The sequence below is a fragment of the Dipteris shenzhenensis genome, unplaced genomic scaffold, assembly GCF_047967505.1.
Source record: "Dipteris shenzhenensis isolate YYH24624 ecotype China unplaced genomic scaffold, Dip_SZ_1.0 scaf0128, whole genome shotgun sequence".
Lineage (NCBI taxonomy): Eukaryota > Viridiplantae > Streptophyta > Polypodiopsida > Gleicheniales > Dipteridaceae > Dipteris > Dipteris shenzhenensis.
This window is the reverse complement of record NW_028239434.1, coordinates 44,493-50,483: the sequence shown is the minus strand read 5'-3', so window position 1 is coordinate 50,483 and position 5,991 is coordinate 44,493. Positions and strand designations below refer to the sequence as shown.

General features: G+C 43.7%; 2 non-coding genes across 2 annotated transcripts; both read right to left on the bottom strand.

The window, feature by feature from the left end:
* Positions 1-1,812: 1,812 nt before the first annotated feature.
* TRNAW-CCA (transfer RNA tryptophan (anticodon CCA)) lies at positions 1,813-1,886 on the bottom strand. The gene has a single exon. It is a non-coding gene; the product is annotated as a tRNA-Trp (tRNA).
* Positions 1,887-2,118: 232 nt separating this feature from the next.
* Positions 2,119-2,192, bottom strand: TRNAP-UGG (transfer RNA proline (anticodon UGG)). Its single transcript has one exon. It is a non-coding gene; the product is annotated as a tRNA-Pro (tRNA).
* Positions 2,193-5,991: the final 3,799 nt, after the last annotated feature.

Below are 5,991 nucleotides of genomic sequence, written 5' to 3'. Positions count from 1 at the left end.
TAAATCAGGTCTTAGTTTTTCCCAATTGGGGTTATCAAATCTCTTCAGTTTCTAATTGAAGAAGTAGTTGGAAAATGAGACGGCAAGTACGAAGATCAATAAGAGTCCCCGATAAAGGCTTGTACGATTCAATTCCACACTCTGTTTATTCGGGTTCGGTTGCGTCGTGGATTTATAGCTTATATAGGGATTATCGCTGAATGAATTGCATTGCCGATATAGAGCCTGGAAAAAAAACTGTAGGTACAGCTAGTCCGTGGACGGCTAGCCACCTAACGGTGAAAATCGGATAAGTTCTATCTGGAGTCGTTGGTACCTCCTGAGATCTAGTAAATGCATCAGCTTGTTCCAGCGAATCGAAGCGGCCAGTTACTAAAGGAACTTCTTGTCGGCTCTCCGTAAAATATTCATTTGGGCGGGGACTTCCAGAAACGTCGTAAGCCAAACCTGTACTGACGAATAACCAACCTGCAATAGACGGAGAAGGTATAGTAATGCTATGGATGACCCAGTATCGAATACTAGTAATAATGTCAGCAGAAGGACGTTCTCCCGTATTCCCAGACATGTTCAGCTCCGTATATCCCTGCGGGATTAAGGAGGATTGCTTGCCGAGAGGTGTGAGTACCAGTAGATGGAGAATCTACCGGTATACCTGAGCGATCCCCGTTAAGTTGTCATTATTATACCGAGGGTATACCCGAAACATACTGGATTAGTATAGCTAGCCCCCCCTCGAAGCAGCAATATTCCTCTTATTTCGCCGGATAAATAAACGAGTTGTAAATAAACCGAGCGGAGAAACCGTAATTCCCCCCCTCCCCCCCGAGTATACAAATCTATCAGTATTTTCTCCGCGTTTTAGGAGAACCTATGGAAAGAATATGATTCTTTTTTTTTCCCCGATTGTTCAATTGGAGGTTCCGATGCTTCCGGTGAGTCTCAACGCGCGTGGTTAACCCACCACGTCTAAGTTTCTTTCGAATGACTTCCGTATCAAATCCTGCCATTAGAACTATAGGATTCTCCATCGAGAACTCGGGGGAACCTGGTCATGTAGGGGTATCTGATACATATAATTGAGATATTAATATCCAATCTTGTCTTGTTCCTCTTTCTGGGAAGATTCGATTCCTCCCACTCATTCAGAGGTTGGAGATATTTCGATGAACTGTCGATCCCATTCCCAGCTTCTGAAACGCGATCTTCTCGTCGGATAAACTGCTCTCATATGTCTACCAAGCTTCGAATCCCCTTTCGATAGTTCCGAGTAACCAATTATTTTTCTACTAACCTATCTGCTAAATCAATTTGGTACTTAAATCTATGCTTACTCCACCGAGTCACTTCGCTTTTCTATCGTCCGCACCAATCTCAACTTCAGTATTATTTGTTGGATTGAATAAGATCCGGCTTATATGATACAAGAGTATCAGCTTAGAAGGAACGAGGAGTGCCCATTAGCACTTACTGATCCGCCGCACTTACCAATCATCTATTACCAATTAATACCTGAATCTTTTTCGGTAAGTATTTGTACTAAATGTATGTGAACCCAAATGGTTGAAGCACTGCTATCCGGAATTGTGTTGGGTTTGATCCCAATAACTCTAGCTGGATTATTTGTAACTGCATATTTGCAATATCGACGTGGCGACCAACTAGATATTCGGTAGAAGACGGAGACTCATTTGCCATATCCTTCTCCCATTCCTAAGATCTCTCTGGTAATCCAGAGGGATCGGGAAATGCAAATTCTTAGTATGTGTGGGTATTGGTCGAACCAGCTGATACCGACTTGAGTCGGAGAAACACGCCCTGTAGGATTTGAACCTACGACATCAGGTTTTGGAGACCTGCGTTCTACCGAACTGAACTAAGGGCGCTCCATTCCCCACGTAAGCCAGTTTCCATTCTAATCAGAATCTGCGGACATCCGGACACGGGAATAGAATCAGACTCTTAATCGGAGTGGTTCTTTCACCGACCAGGAGAGAGGAAGATAAATGGAATGTCTCTTGTGGGGGAATCAGTTGAATAACACAAACAATCTACCCAGATGGATTTCTCTTGTCACCAATTTCTCACCAATATCATTTTGGGATGTACGGGGAACAATAGGGATGACAGGATTTGAACCTGCGACATTTTGTACCCAAAACAAATGCGCTACCAAACTGCGCTACATCCCTATTGGTCTCGATCTCCGACTGGCATTCTCGGTATTGAGACGCGTGATCCAAGTAATTATAACTGATAGCCACAGAACTTGACTACCCACTTAAGAAGTAACCATGTCCCGAGAGGATGTCGCCTCCGAATCATTCCCAGACCGGAAGAATCCGATTCCCTTACTGGGGTTGGTCGTGGTAAAAATACTGGAAGAGACACATCATCTTCCTAGTCGATTGAAAAACGAAGGAGAATTCACAATGCAAGATGTAAAAATTTATCTTTCCACGGCCCCCGTGTTGGCTACGATATGGTTTGGGCTGCTAGCCGGTTTACTAATAGAAATAAATCGATTCTTTCCAGATGCCTTGATATTTCCATTTCTCTAGTCGGGGGGAGGCGGGGGTTGAGCAAAACAAAAGTAAGGTGGGAGAAATAGATCGATTTCCGTGAGGGGAGCAGTGAGCGATCCATTCATTACTGGAAATCGATAAATCGGGAATTCTATTAATGATTTATTACTGAGACGGTATCTTCCCATCCACTCCTCCCCCATTTCCTTCACTTATTTCAATGAATCCTATGGCTAAAAGTAGAGATGCGAGAGTAACTATTGCTTTGGAATGCACAAGTTGCACCCGAAAAGGGACTGACGACAAATCTCTAGGTATTTTTCGATATACTACGCGTAAGAATCGTCGCAATACACCTACTTGATTGGAATCGAGGAGATACTGTCCCTGCTGCTACAAACATACCATTCACAAAGAGTCGAAGAAATAAGTGATCTGTTTCTAATCAACTGGAAAATAATCAATAGTTTTCGGAAATGTCATGAAAGGTATCACGAATAAATCTAAGCAGTCTTCGCGTAGACGTTCTCCATCCATCCGATCCGACGAGATTATTGACTACAGAAATATAAGTTTACTCCGTCGATTTGTAAGTGAACAGGGAAGGATTTCACCCAGATGAATGAGTAGGTTGACCCCGAAACAACAGCACTCAATAGCTGTCGCAATCAAAAGAGCTCGTATTTTAGCTTTGCCACCGTTCTCGAATAACGAGAATTAGACCTTGCATTGCTAGCGACTAGACAATTAAGTTCTAGTTTGAAAGATTTGGCATTCAACCGACTACTCGATCCTATTAACCCTAAATGGAGAAATGAATAGGAGTCGGAACCAATACTCCGGGTGGAATATTTGTAGTTTACTACCGTCCGTTCCGCCTCTCCGGGAGACAATATCCGGAGAGGTTTCTTATTTTCAACCAGTAGATTCGTATACTGGTAGTTGTGCAATCTCGGAAAAACAGTGAGTATCTAGGATAGCTATCTATGCAGGTATTTTGCGATTCAGATAAACTCGATTTTCATATAAATTGTGAATCATCCTATTATGAGAAATTCCATTCCCTCGTGCTGCTGCATTGATCCGGGCAATCCGTAAGCGACAAATTTCTCTCTTTCGATTACTCCTATCTCGATAAGCAGAAGCCAATGCTTTCATTTCCTGTTGATTCGCCGTTCTAAATAGCTTTGAATGAGCTCCCCTAAATCCAGATGTAATTTCAGGAATACTTTTGCGACGTTTCCGAGCCACAGATCCGCGTTTTACCCTAGTCGTTGAGTGTTTACCCTCACAAAATATCAAAATTATTCTTTGGGGACTCTGTCTGTCACACTGGTGATACAACCCCCCCCCCCCCCCTTCAGTCCCGAATGAATCCCACCTCTCTCATATCATCGGAACCGTCTGGATGCATCCTTCTAGCAAGAAGACGGAATTGCTAAGTGTAGATCTGGTGGCATGCACGGTCGCGGTGGCACACCAAAACTCTCAATTCCCGCACTCCTGATATCCGAATTATTCGGATTAGTAGGATCAGAAATAGTTGAAATAGAATCTGAATCTGGTCACTTAATTCTTTTGAAAGAACAATTCCCGCAAGAGACTTTCCTATCTGACGTAGAAAATAATGATTCCAATGGCTTTTGCTACCTTAACCTTCCCGTCCACAAATCCCCGAGATCAGATGCCTCTTGATAAAGAAGTTGCACCAGAGGGAGTTATGGATTCCAAAGTTTCCGTAGTATCTTCCTCGACAGTTGGGTCCTTCCTATACACCGGAGCCTATGATTTCCCGATGACGGGGGAAATGGAATTACTGTTGGTAAGTCGTATAGTTTCCAATCCCCGGCTCCACTCAAGACTTGAGAGATCAGGTAAAGAGTTTCATCCTAGAAAGACTTATTTGTATAGTAACGGTATTTCACTTCGGTAGTTGGCTGGATGGTTGACCCAAAGCAAAGCTACCGCCATTGCAGGGATTCCAGCAGAGATATGGGAATCGATATCCTCATCCCCACGTCGCTTAGTGATTTTTTTAGTATCACTGATAAGTTGCTTCTCATCTCACACTAAGATGATTGGATTTGCACCAATCAGAACTATGAATTTTCGTCTCTCAGTAAAGGATATAGATGACGGATCTTTGCCTAATTACAGTGAAGGGATCTTGCTGCGACACCGACCCCCCAATATCATTTGGTTTACGATTCAAACGTGTCGCACATACACCCTGGTACATACCCCTCTGCGTTGGGGGCACCCCCGAAGGGCAGGGGATTTTGTTCCAATCTCCATTGGTTGTCTTGCGTTCCTAATAAGTTGTTGATTGGTTGGCATATCCAAAAGATGCAGGGTTTTGGGGTTCGGACTATTCCTAACCATGGAGGACACCTCAATCATTGAGTTGGTAGAATCCTTATCTCCCGGGCAACCTCATATAGAAAATATGGGAGATGGAATAAGTGGTGGAGATAGCGGTGATTCACACAAGTCATAAACCTGGGAGAGGGAGGAATTGGGTGTTGCTCCTCCCCCCCCCCCCCCGCAAATCAATATTCGTGAATGACATTTGGTAAATACCCACACCCAAATAGTATCGATTCCTAAAGTACCGGAATGTAGGGATCTCCCCTGTTCATATCGGGAGACTCCTCGTGAGTCCCGGACATTCCCCACCAAGCAGTAGAAGTTACTAAATTAATCTTGAATCTGGAGAGTTTTCTGATGCTACGGGATCTACAATACCATGATTTTCGGCTTCTTTCGCTGACGTAAAAACGTCTCTTTCCATGTCTTCGGAGATCATCCATAAAGGTTTGCCGGTTCTTTATACATGAACCCTAGTAATACAATCACAAGGTTTCGATACTTCTTCTGCTTCCATAATACATTCACCCGCCTGTCCATCATAATGGGAACTCGCAGGTTGATGAATCATAACCCTGATTCAGTATCGTTGCAATTCAATCCGAAGACAACCGTACGGGCAGCTCCTTCTGCATACGGCTCCGTGTCTGACTACCAAATATTTTGCAAGTGGAAGAATCCCAATTCCAGAAATCGGGTGGGGTTCTTATCTCTTATCCAGAGCCAGCTTCTTAGAAATTACATATACCACCCTTTCTTACCAGAAGTACTATGGTGGTTCCGTTGCTTCATCCCTTCCAGCAATCCCAAGGTTTTATATGGATATTCTCTACGGGAGATAGAATCAAGATCCTTCGATTCGGGATAAATTGTAGGGATTCATCCCTCACCCCAGGATTTCTGCGACGCTAGAGTAGATGCACTTACTGGTGGTGAATCCCTACCGAAGAATTTCCTGACTCACTTCACTATCTCGGTGCTTCACTACTTCGGTCCTTGCACACATACCTAGAATTCCACCAAGTTTTAAGTGCCATGCTATTATTACCGCAATCGGGCGGAGGCATAGTTTCGACCCATACAAATCATTGGCGCCAAG